The 12115-nt window shown below is 43.3% G+C and overlaps 1 long non-coding RNA gene across 1 annotated transcript; it reads right to left on the bottom strand.

Moving 5' to 3' along the window:
- Positions 1-6417: 6417 nt before the first annotated feature.
- Positions 6418-11384, bottom strand: LOC309871403. Its single transcript, XR_014315258.1, has 2 exons — positions 11210-11384; positions 6418-7953 (listed from the first exon to the last, which is right to left on the bottom strand). It is a non-coding gene; the product is annotated as an uncharacterized lncRNA (long non-coding RNA).
- Positions 11385-12115: the final 731 nt, after the last annotated feature.

Raw genomic sequence — 12115 nt, 5'->3', positions numbered from 1 at the left:
ATGGAAAACTCACCCCTACGTAAAATAATAAAAGTATTTCTGTGAACAGAAGTCTATATTTTAACAAAGTTTCCAAAGCAGACTGGCCAACTAACACCATCAGGGGAGTTCTTTCTGACACCTGAGCTCCTTCTGTTCTTCTAAGACCTTCACCCCTGGACTTCACAGGACATTGCCTCTAGGATACCTCAACCCTGGGCCTGTGAATGTGCAACTGTGGGGCCTGATAAAGTTTCCAGTGTATGAGTGTTTCCAGTAGCTGTGATAAAACACAGCTGTGTTTCCTGCTTTCTCCCTCCACAGGGGATGCAAACTTCTACCCTGTTCCTCTTCCTGATGAATTCTCTGGGGAACCTCAACGGAAAACCAGTCAGCTCATTTTTCTGATGGGAAAGCAAGTTTGGCTAAAATTGGTTCTTAAGCTTGAGTGGTAACGATTCATGTTTGTTCTTTTTATCAGTTCTGGATGCTCAACACATAATACATTTTGTGGCTGCACACAGGTCTTTAAGTTAAACAAATAGGGGAAATTATAAACCAGAGGGTCTTTTTTTCCTGGGCTTCTGGCTAAGATGATTATGGGCAGATGTGTCGAGTTTTGGCTTTCCTTATCTTAAAGTCTCCTGTTCATTTCCTTAGCTTCCACTCTTAATTTACTATGTTTAACAGGCTCTTGTCTCTTCTGGTATTTATGGTACTCATGAAAAAAGATGAACTTAAGAGCAAGTTCCTTATACTCCTGTACTGATTTATATTTCATCTAGATGCTGTTTAACTTTTGGTGTTGAGATGCCTTTTAGAATTAACTGAAAGAAATCAAAGTGCATATTTTACTCCTCCACTGTGAGGTAGGTGACTGAGGAATGGACATTCCCATGGGCTTGCTGCCTGCCCCCGGGGGCCCTCTAGGGATCACGTGTAGGGCTAAGCCCTGAGACAGAGGGAGTGGCGGCAGAATGACCACCACAGGTACTCAAAATGTGATCCTGGAGCAGCCACACTGGACTCATCTGGGATCTTGTTAAAAACAGATCAAGTTTTTAACTTGTTTTTATCCTTGTTTCAAGGCAGAAGTCAGGCCCTGAGATCCTGCATTTAACAAACTCCCTGGGTGATTCAGGTGCACATCACTGTTTGAGAAATCCTGATTCTGGCCAAAGAGGAGCAAGGCTTAGGATTATGACATGATTGAAGGTAACTTCCTGAGGAGGTGAAGGCAGAGCTGAGTCACCGGGTTGAAGAGGGAACCAGAGCTTGTCTAGCCCCAAAAGGGAGAACATTACTGTAGTTGAAGGAAGCATCTTGTGTAAAATGAGGAAGTTGCTAAAGTTATCACTTTGTTCTGGGAAATGAAGGAGTTCGGTGTGTTAACGCAGAGGCTGTCCAAAGTGGCAGCGGCAGCTTGGAGGCAGGAAAGGTGGTCAGGGGCCAGGGTGTGATTGGCCCTCAAGTTAGCCAGTGGCATGATGGGATGTGTCCAGACTGGGAGTGTAGCTCTGCAGTCAGGCAGCCTGTTTTCCAGTTCTGATGCTGCAGCCTCTTGTGTGTGAGCAGGGGCAAGTTACAGAGCTTCTCTGTGCCTGTTTCCTCATATGCAACGTGGTTGTGATGGTAGCACCCACCCAGCAGGGCTGTTCTGAGGATTAACTCCAGAATTGTATCCTGCACACAGCTGTATGAGTGGTCCGTGTTGTTACTGATAATGGCAGGTCTGTAAGTAGTAAGCACCATGGGGAGATTTAGTTTCTTTTCTGTTTGTTTTTATCTGTTTCTTTAGACATGGAGTTTTGTAAGTGACAAAGGTAATGGAATGGAAAGAGGAACAGATGCTACTGCAGTTTCATGGGAAGTCAGCAGGATAGTGAACCTAGCTCCAGGTCTGGGCTGACCTCACGCTGTAAAGGAGAGGCCAGAATCCAAGTGTCCATGTGCTCCTGGCCACTCACCCCAGGAAGGGACAAGTAACAACATTTCCAGGCATGGCCTTGCCCCAGCTTGACCCAAGTGTTGACAGATGTCAAATCATAAATGAAGACAGATTTCTTTCTAAAACAAGGCACCTGGTCTCCAGGAGGTTTAGGCACAGCTGAGTGCCATGCCATTGGACAGAACAAGGGAGTGGCAGCCTAGCTGGATCTCACATTGGCCAGTGTCCAAGGGGAAAGGAGGACAGAGAAGGGGACAGGCTGGTGGCATGCTGCAGCCCTCAGAGGTGTTGGCATAATAGATCTGCCACGTGTCAGCCATGTAACTGTAGTAGAGTCACCAAGCCACAGTGCCTTCAGTGTCTTCATCTGTGAAATGGGTAATAATGAAGGTGATAATCGCCTGCTTGGTATTATGAGTAATAGATGAGAACACAAATGTCAGGTGCCTACATGGGCTCAATTTGAGTCTTATTTTTTTTTTAAAGATTTTATTTATTTATTTGACAGAGATCACAAGTAGGCAGAGAAGCAGGCAGAGAGAGAGGAGGAAGCAGGCTCCCTGCTGAGCAGAAAGCCCAATGCAGGGCTTGATCCAGGACCCTGGGATCATGACCTGAGCCGAAGGCAGAGGCTTTAACCCACTGAACCACCCAGGCGCCCCTCAATATGAGTCTTATTAAAGCTAAACCTCTAAAGTGAGGTTTGATGGTCTGCCTCTGACTGCCCCTTGAGTTTCACGCTGAGGGAGCTAATTCATGAAGATGAGAACTGATTAAGGAATTAACGTTCCATCTTGTTAATACCTAACGAGTATACCATGGCCCCTCATGCAAGGGCAGCTTGAAGAAATATGGCTTTGACAAGGAGCTCTGAGAAACTGGAAGACCTCTTGCCCTCTGCCTGTGGAGCTGGACGCAGTTTATACAAACAGCAAACTGAAAGAGGAACAAAGGAAGACAGAGGATGGGGTGCTTCAGGCAGGCCCTCAGAGGAGAAGAGAAGAAGCAAAGTTCTCTTCTGATTAGTCCCACTGCTGCTACCCCCCCTATCCTCTCTGAGGAGGAGCCAGTGGGGTAGGAGCATTTTCTCTAGGACTGGCCAGACTCCAACCCCAGAGAAGGTGGAAGAGCTCCCCTCCCCAACATGAAAATGATATTGGTGACCCTACATGGGTACCACCATCCACTACTCAGAACATGGTTTAGAATGAAGTAAGGGAAGGAGGAGAGGAGGAGGAAAGCCTTTTTGTGTTGTCTGACTCACTGGAGCCCTCAGAGGGAACTTTTCAGAAGGCTGATCCTGCTATGGTTATCAGAAGCACTGTCCCCTATCTGTGAGACAACTCAGAACTCAGGGAGAAGAAGGCCCAATGGTGGGGTGGTTGCTCTTGAAGGGACAACATGTATTTCAGGGAAGGAGCACAGTGACAAAGAAGACCCATCCCTGCCAGGGACACCAGGGGAAGGAGCTGAGATGCCCCAGAGAATCAACTCCACAGTAAGGCGGTTAAACCAGGGTGACTTAAACCTGCTCTGAAGGTGCTTTTTCTATTTCAAAATGGTTTTTTTCCATCACTGACCCAGTGCTTTACAGTTTGGGCTGAAATTACAGTGATTAACGTCACCAATGGCCTAAAGACTTGAAAGCTGAGTCATTATCTCTGGAAACATTTCATTAAATATGCAGTTCCCTGGTGCTGACACTTCCCCTGCATCCTGTGCCATCCAAAAACATTGGCAGGCCCCTCATGGCTACAGATCTACCCCACGTCCCAGGCTCCCGGGACAGGTGATTGTTTTATGACTTAGAAAAACATTTAAAATAAGGCCTTTATCATTTATGTCCCTAGATGTCCAAAAGAAAAAGCCTGGAGAAAATGTGTTCCTTTTAAATGGGAAGTTTTTGGGGGCAAATTATAGAAACCTTTTTTTCCTTGACACCCACTCTTCAGTTTCTCTGCCTGCTTTAGCCTCATCTGTTTCTCCCAGCTACCTTATTTGTAAGAAAATAAACACGTGCAATGAGCATTCTTTGATTTATCTTTAATTCACTTCAGCCCCTTTCTCTGCAGCTTCTTCTTAATTTCTTTTAAATTCTGATTTTGTGATTCTCTAAAACAGGAGTATTTTTTTCATGACAAATCCTCTTCACTCAGTAGTTGATTATATATTCTCTTAAATATGCCATTGCTTCCCAATGGTATTTATTAGTGTATTTTATTATTCTTGACAATAACTTACACTTTTTTATTTTATTGTTCATTAAGAAGATAAGTACATACATTGGAAATCAACATGTAAATAAAAATGGAATGAAGTGGGGCCATTTATAACCTGCAATACACCACAGTAAATTTATGCAAATTTCTAACTTAACTATTGAAACCAAGATATTAAAAACAAAACAAAAAACAACCATTGTAATAGAAAATAATATACCAATAGCTTCTCTGATCTAGATTAGCAGTGGTAGCGATGTTGAAAATGTGGGAAAAGAGAGAAATGGCATGCATGTGAGTTCTCAGGGGAAACGCTAGCTCTCAGGTGTGCAGAACATGACTCCCAGTTACCCCAGTGAAGCTGTAGCTCTGAGCTCCACCATGTAAGGAGAAGGCAGACTTCCATTCTCAAACATAGGCTAGATAACCTGAGACCCTCTTGAACTATAATACACCCAAGAATGTTGAACACAATCTAAGAAACATCCTCTTCATGCAAAATCAAGCTTGTTCAGAAATAAGGAAAATTTCAAAGTGCCAAAAGCAACGAAGAAGGTGAAAATCAAGGAGTTGAGAAAAAGAAAGTGGCTCTGGAAAGCTATCAGATAACAGCTGGCCTGGTGCTAAACTGTTTCATAGAAACCAACATCAGGATAGGCCATTCAGCAGCCATGGGGGAGCAAGAAAAACCAAGGCCCCCACCATTGTGTCTGAGAGTAGACAAAAATAGGAATGCTGCACAAAGCACAGGTGGGACCACACATGCCTCCCCCTTCCAGAGGAGTGACTGCTGCTGCTCTACCTATTCTAGCTCAAGTCCTGCTCCATCTTCCCACCCCTTGGACAAAGATCATTAGAGACTCAATCATGGAGTGATCTCATCTTCAGGCAGGATCCAGTTCAGATCCTGCTTTATTGACCCCTTTCAGGTCATACAACACTAGCCCTGCCCTGGTCATAGGCTCCTCCTGGCACCCTCTGACTGGGAGGTGCAAGGTCTTTCTATGCTACAGCAGGTAATAACCCCAATGCTGGCCCCAGGTGCAGTAGACCCTGATGGTCTACCGCAGATGGCATGGGCAGAGTCAGCCTGTGCTGACACCTGGGGGCTCTTGGGCAGAAGGGGACCATCTCAGGAGATCAGGTCTGGGTGAGGTGATGGGGCCAGTGGGAGAGAAATCTTGAAAGGGCTGCAGCAAGAATTGAAAGATTTGCATACTTCACAAGAGTGTGCTTTATATGGTACAAGATTGGGTTTATATGGTTCAAAAGTGATTGGTTGGGGTGCCTGGGTGGCTCGGTCTGCTAAGGATCTGCCTTTGGCTCATGTCATGATCTCTAGGTCTTGGGATCGTGTCCCAGCCCCCTACTGGGGGCTTCTCTCTCCCACTGCCCCTCCTCCCTCTCGTTCTCTCTCTCTCTCTCTCTCACTCATTCAAGTAAATAAGTAAAATCTTAAAAAAAAAAGTGATTGGTCATATAAGTGTGGATATGTTTTGGGGCTCTCTATTCTACTCCATTGGTCTATGAGTCTATTTTTGTGCCAGTACCACTCTGTTTTGATAAATATAGATTTGTAGCATAGTTTGAAATATGAGATCATGATACCATCAGCTTTGTTCTCTCTCAAGATTGCTTTGGCTATTCAGGGTCTTTTGTGACTCATACAGATTTTAAGATTACTTGTTCTACTCTTGTTAAAAAAATACTATTTTGATAGGGATTGCATTGAATCTGCAGATTGCTGTGGCTAATATGGATATTTTAATAATATTAAGAAGAAATAAACAAAAAATGGAAAGACTTATAAAGAACAAACTGGTGTTGCCAGAAGAAAGGCTAATGCATGGGGGGGTAGGAGAAATATGTGAAGGGGATTAAGAGGTACAAACTTTCAATTATAAAATACATAAGTCACAGGGATAAAAAGTATGATATAGAAAGTACTATCAGTAAAATTGTAATAACATTGTATGGTGACAGAGAGAGACTACGCTCATCATGATGAACACTGTACAACATGTAGAATTGTTGAATTACTATGTTGTATGCCTGAAACTATATAACATTGTGTGTTAACTATACTTTCATTAAAATATAAACATTAACAAATCAAAACATGTGGATTTGTATCTTAGTGGGTCATTTTTGCTGCAGTTTTGAGAATGTTTAAGATTAAAGACAAGCCAATGTTGCGGCCACCGCAACGAATCGACCAGGAAAACTGTGAGGGCTAAGAGGATGGTGAAAAGAAATTAAGAGACAAAGAGATGGGGACAGGAGGGACAATGAAGATGATGTCCAACAGTGCCAATTTTATTCCACATCTCACAATCATTTATAAGGCAGGCCAGAATAGGAGGAGCATTGCATCAGTACATAGTCAGATGACCACAAGTTTCTATAACAAGTTTACATTTACTACAAGCAAACCTCGTGATGCCAGGTAGTTTTGGCTAAAGCCATTAGCAAGACAATCAACCAGGGAGTGGGTTATGGTAGGTACAGAACAACAAGGACTAACTAAGATTTCAGGACCCTGGCCACATTGTTTCCTACTGTAGGGAGTGTGTGTGGGAAGTCACGTAGGGGAGCACATGACACATAGCACAGACCCTTTCTCAGTGCACTCAACTTTCCTCAACCTTGTCAAGGTGTTCGGACTTTGAAGGAGACACAAGTCAGGGCCTGGTTTGGTCCTCGACTCCAGTCATGCCATAGCCTCCAACATCTCCCCCTTCTTTTTTAAATAAAGCAAGCATATGAATTTGTGCCTGAGTATGCAGTCCTTGTTGTCCTATACGAAACAAGGAAACTCCCCATCCTATAATCAATATAGCCAAGATAGTGAATATAATGATAAAAATCTGAAAGAAATATTTCATTGTATTTCCAGGATTAAACCTGTGTAATCCATCCAAAATCTGAGATACTATAGTAGCAGGATTTTGTACATCTAGTTGTGAATGTCCTATATTAGCAATTTCCTTTTGCAACTCTGTGAGATCTAGACTTACATTACTATGAAACCATATTCCTTGCAAATGATGTTTAACAGCATCCCAAGAATAGTTCAAGGCTTTCAAGGGAGTGACATAAATATGTTGAAATCCTCCATGACATATTAAAGACATTTGAGTTCTTAACACCGGTAATTGTCCCCCCCAAAATTCTACTGCTTCTTCCAATCCTTCCAACCAGCTTAAAATTTTTGGTCTCTATGTTCTTGAGTAGCCAAAGCATGAGAGATATTTTGGGCTAGAGAATTCACAGATGTGGCAGTTTGTACAGATTGCGAAAGAACACACAATGGTCACAATGGATATTATACAATAGATGTCCCCCTTGGAAAGAGGTGAGAACTATTGATCCCGAGCCCACTAACAGTAAAAAAGATCTAGGAACACAGGCCCACAAAGTCAGATTATAGTCTTTTGTGGCAGTACAACCACTCCTGGCTATTTGCACTCTGATTGGTCCCAGGGCAGCAACCAGAGTTGCTCCAGAGTTCTGCATGAAGCATCCCTCTGGCTGTAAGGGGAGAGACGTCTTCTTTGTCTGTTCTGGCCCTTTAACGTGAGGCGAGCCAAGCTCTGTTGGAGACCCAAGGATTCAGCACCACCTTTCTGGAAGCCAGCGTCATAGGGTGTCCTCATCCTGTGGAAAAACACAAACAAAACCTCCTCTTCGGAGGACAGGGTCAGGACCCTTCCATACTCCGGTCAAGGGATCTTTCCACTGGGCATATGGAAGTGGAGAAAAATCAGGATGCCAGAATCGATCAGGCACTGTCCGACCGGTCATCATCTACATACAAAAAATTTTAATATATAGAGTTAAAATTAAATGCATATGAGGAGAGTATTTTACTTTTCCCTGTAGTATCTCCCCCTCTTTTAATTTTTTAAGATAGGATTTAAGAGTACTATTTGCGCGTTCAACAATGGCTTGACCCTAAGAATTATATGGGATGCCTGTAGAGTGTGCTATGTCTAAAACGGCACAAAAGGTTTGAGAAGCTTGAGATGTATAGGCAGTCTCATTATCCATCTTTATTGCTTTTGGGGTGCCCAAAGTGGCAAATGCTGAAAGCAAATGATTTTGAACATCAGTAAAGCATTCCCCATAGTGTGCCGTAGCATGTAAAAATCCAGAAAAGGTATCAATAGAAACATGGAGATACTTAAGTCTTCCAAAAGAGGGAAAAATAGCTACATCCATTTGCCACAAATGATTAGGCATTAAGCCTCGAGGATTCACAGCGTAAGTTGGTTGGGGATGATGAATAGGGCAAGTGGAGCTGCTCTTAACTATTTGTCGAGCTTCTTCTCTAGTTATCCAAAATTGTTTATGTAAAGCCACTGCATTTTGATGAAAACGAGCATGACTTTGAGCGGCTTGCCCAAACTTAGTGGTTAACACCAATTGTATGTGAGTTAACGCATCTGCAAATAGCACTGCCTTCAGTTAAAGATCCAGGCAAGTTAGTATGTGCTCGAATATGAGCGATATAAATAGGATTAGCTCTTTTTTGCAGTAAACATTGAATACTCGTAAAGAGATGAAAAAGTGCGTCATCATTAGTAAGAATATAAGCAGTTAGTAACAACGGAATAGCATGTACTACATAATGGCAATCACTGTATAAGTTACATGGTTCAGGAAATTTTTCCAAGGCTAAATGTACTGCTTTTAATTCAGCTCTCTGTACAGACTTAGTGGCATAAAATGCTCGAAAAGATTCATGACCCAAATGAGAAGATTTATAAATGCCAATATATCCTCTTCTGGCCAGTTTGTAGAGAGGTTGCGCCATCTCTGCAAAGGCAGTATCCACAGCCTGCAGTAGCCCACCATCCCAAGAAACTCCCTCTTGGAGATCAAAGCCTAAATAAGTGGCATGGCTCTGACCAAGCTGTGCTTTCATTGCTGACACCTTATACCCTTTTCCTGCAGAGTCTGTAAGAGAGCTCTCGTCCCCTGCAAGCATGACCCATAGTCCTCAGCGTCTATTTCCACTATTCCCACTAATTCAGATTCTTCCTTTCAAATCCTTCAGTTCATCTAGTCCCATATTACTAATTCTGGTTTACTCCAAATGCAGCTTTTACTTCTGGAAATTCTTACCCATTTCAGTTCCCAGGATTTTAACTTATCAAAGACCTGTATTTGTCCCAAACATCTCCCATTTCACTTTCCTTTAGCGCAGTAACCCAAATGCAACACAAGATTATCCTATCAAGGAAAAGTCTTGAGTCAAATAGACCTCATTTACAACTCTGGGCAGGCAAAGAGAAAACATTTACATTTTCATAACAGCAGATCAATTAATCTCAGAAAACTTTGCCCTTTAAAACAGAATTTCAGTCTTACACCAATATACCTGTAAAGCCCATTTATTTCAATCTTAGTCTGTCTTGACCATAGCTAAAATTCCTTTTCTAAAGATTTCCCTTCACAAACCTTCTACAACTTGCTTTGCATTCAGGTTCTGTCCCAAGCCATTTCTTTCCATACAACCATCTCATTTAGGACAAGATTACCTTCTCTTATCCTCAAGAAAATGTATTTTCCCATTCCTTAAATCTTTCTTACATATCTCCTACTTTCCTACATACAGGGTTGCTTTCTCATTTCCAACAGCCTTTCTATACCAGTGTCTTTCCTTTTTCTTCCTAAGACAGTTTTCTGGGTTTCCCTCCCATCGTAAATGATGTCACAGACAAAAGGGAGGGGGATGTTTTAGATGCTGTCCTGCTTGCATCCCTCGCGGGAACTTAGGAGTGTCTTAGCTAAGGTCTGTCCTTATAAACCCCAGACCAGTCTACTACATGGAGTAGATGACCGTTATGCCATATGATGCCCCACAAGACTCAGGTGCAGCCCACTCAGACTCTGTAGCTGAAGAGATGGAGCCATACAGACACATTCACACAGTCAGGCACTCTTCAGATTCAAACAGGATGGACACCCTCCCCTTTGGGTATCCCTGGCTAATGGGAGGTGATCAGTCTCCCCTTCCATTCTTTATGAATGGGTCTAGCTCAGACAGTGGCCCCGGGGCTGTTACAACAGAATTCAGTTAAGCACAAAAGATCTTTACCAACAGATTTCAAAAGCACAAACCTAGTTCCAGTGTTGGGGGTCTCGTGCCTAGAAGGGGTTAACCCAATCAAGCAACAGTTCTTGGGAACCTCTTCCACTGAGGGCCTTCACAGGTGGTGAGCTAGAGTGCCACCGTGTCTCCCTGGTGATTGTTTTGAGAACATTGTGAGGTTTGGCTTGTTGCCATTGCAGCTGCTGTCTCAAAACTAAGCTAATAAGGCTCCTGTGTTTTGTGAATATTGAGTTATGGCCTAGGTGCCCAAACCACGAAGGTCAAGGCTGTCTGATATCTCTGCATGGCCAGCTATTCTCAGGCCAAATTAGAAGCTAGCACCAGATGTACAGGAGGTGATTCCCTTACTGTGTGGTATAAATCAGAACTCTGCAAAATAAACTTTGGCACTTGCTTGACACGTTCGCCTGTGTCCCTCCTGTTCCCCACATTCCCTTTCTTCATCCTCCTATCCTTCAACCCTGCTCCTTCTTGTCACGCCGGCAGTGATGTTCCGGCGACTGCTCAAGCATTTTATCCCATTTGAATTAAAGTTTCAGGTTAGCAAAGACTTTGAAAGCTACTTTAACAATTACCCATTAAAACTTTGAGACAGACAATTAACCATCAGTTTAGTCATCTCTTTGCTAACAGATTTTAACCCAACAGGTTTTAACACAGATTTTAACAGATTTTAACATGAGCTTATTTGACTTTAAGTAAAAAACTCTAAAGTTTCACATTTACTACTGTTAACTCAAAAAACATGTGTATCCTAATTAATCCAACAAACTTAACTTAGTTCAAATACTGATTTACTGAGAACTTAGACCCCTTCTGCTTTAGGGCCTGCAATGCCATAACAAAAAGATCCTCCTGTTGCACAGGAAGAGACTGTCCCATATTATTTTACTCCTGCTGTCGCCCGCCGACTCCGTCTTCTCTTACCGAAATTCGTACACTTACTTGTACCCGCGTGCTCCCTTGAAACGTCTCACGGTCCCTGTTCGGGCGCCACTTGTCGTGGCCAGCACGACAAATCCACCAGGAAAACCGTGAGGGCTAAGAGGATGGTGAAAAGAAATTAAGAGACAAAGAGATGGGCACAGGAGGGACAATGAAGATGATGTCCAACAGTGCCAATTTTATTCCACATCTCACAATCATTTATAAGGCAGGCCAGAATAGGAGGAGCATTGCATCAGTACATAGTCAGATGACCACAAGTTTACATTTACTACAAGCAAACCTCGTGATGCCAGGTAGTTTTGGCTAAAGCCATTAGCAAGACAATCAACCAGGGAGTGGGTTATGGTAGGTACAGAACAACAAGGACTAACTAAGATTTCAGGACCCTGGCCACATTGTTTCCTACTGTAGGGAGTGTGTGTGGGAAGTCACGTAGGGGAGCACATGACACATAGCACAGACCCTTTCTCAGTGCACTCAACTTTCCTCAACCTTGTCAAGGTGTCCGGACTTTGAAGGAGACACAAGTCAGGGCCTGGTTTGGTCCTCGACTCCAACCATGCCGTAGCCTCCAACAAGCCAAGAAATGATCTATGATGTTCAAGATTGTATAGATGAGAGTTGATGCTGGGTTACAGGGGAAAGAGTGGATTGAACAAGTTTAAAGTGAAAACAAGATTTGGCAGGGGGTTTGCAGGGACAAGGGAGGAAAGAAGACCCCCAGTCTTCTGGGTCAGGCACTGGGAGAGTGTTGGTGCCATTTGGCTAAGGGAGAATGGGAAGAGAAGGATAAGGTGCTCATTTTAGGTGGAAAGTGTTTATTATTGTCTGGAACATTTGTGGTTTGGGGGAGTTGGGACACACAGGTGGGTGCTCCCTTGGGAGTCCTTTGGATTTGCTGAG

This window comes from Mustela nivalis (genome assembly GCF_964662115.1).
Source record: "Mustela nivalis genome assembly, chromosome: 8".
Classification (NCBI taxonomy): Eukaryota; Metazoa; Chordata; class Mammalia; order Carnivora; family Mustelidae; genus Mustela; species Mustela nivalis.
The sequence above is the reverse complement of the archived record's forward strand: the minus strand, read 5'-3'. Positions and strand labels throughout refer to the sequence as shown.